The 1,125-nt window shown below is 22.0% G+C and overlaps 1 non-coding gene across 1 annotated transcript; it reads right to left on the reverse strand.

Annotated features, from left to right (window-relative positions):
• Positions 1–823: 823 nt before the first annotated feature.
• Positions 824–895, reverse strand: TRNAT-CGU (transfer RNA threonine (anticodon CGU)). The gene has a single exon. It is a non-coding gene; the product is annotated as a tRNA-Thr (tRNA).
• Positions 896–1,125: the final 230 nt, after the last annotated feature.

The following is a 1,125-nucleotide window of genomic DNA, read 5'->3' on the forward strand; positions in this document are numbered from 1 at the left end:
TTTGCATCAAAGATTTACCCTGTTAGTATACAACAGATTATCTATTGATAATATCGGATATTGATCGTTAACTTTTTGCCAAATTAGTTAAAAGTAAGGAAAATTAGCACTATTTTTCATTCTATTTAGTGGTGAAATAACGAAAATATTGCATTATTAGATTTTAAAAGAAAAAATATGTAATTTTTTATTTTAAAAAACATGTACAATTTATAATGTATGAATGACACTCTCCTTGATAAAAATAAAAATTGTTAAATGATGAGATTTTAAAAGACATTATGATAATATTTAATAATTTTTACAATATTATATATATATATATATATATATATATATATATTATTAATTTTTTTTGAATGATAAAAATGCGTGAAGGAAGGCTCAAATATCATTTGTTACCTGCAAGTTCAAATAGAATATATACAAATATTTGCATAAGTTCATACCACGTTTTAATTTTAAGCAACAATTTTATTAATCCATTAATTTAATAAATTTTTGATTGATTATATTGTTATTATTATTATTATATTATTATAAATATTAATTTTTTAAAATTTAAAATCAGAATTATTATAATATTATTCTAGATCACATGTATTTCTTGGTAATAATATTGATATGATATCTAAATTTAAAAAATATAAAAATATTTTCAAAGATATATTTGTTTAGAGAGTAGCTATAAGTGTTGTATGCCTTTTAATTATTAACCGTTCAAAAAAAATTATAATATAAATAGGTATTTCATCTCTTCATTTATTATTAAACGTTCTAAATTATGTCTTGAACGCTAATTTATTTTTATAAAAGAAAAACAAGCCCCCGGCGAGGATCGAACTCGCGACCTTTCGCTTACGAAGCGAACGCACTACCACTATGCTACGGAGGCAACTTGTAATATAAATTGCAGTCTATTTTTAATTCTACAATAATCAATTTCTAATAGTACGGAATTCTGTATTACCTAATTACATTATTTTATTTACCATTTTTTCCATCCATTTCAAAAACCGCTTCTTTCCATCCGGATACATTAATTATGATTCATAAATTATCTCTATATTCAATGTATCATGCTATAAACTCTAATTAATGTATCTAAATTACTGAATTAATGTA

This window comes from Solanum dulcamara, chromosome 8 (assembly GCF_947179165.1).
Source record: "Solanum dulcamara chromosome 8, daSolDulc1.2, whole genome shotgun sequence".
NCBI lineage: Eukaryota > Viridiplantae > Streptophyta > Magnoliopsida > Solanales > Solanaceae > Solanum > Solanum dulcamara.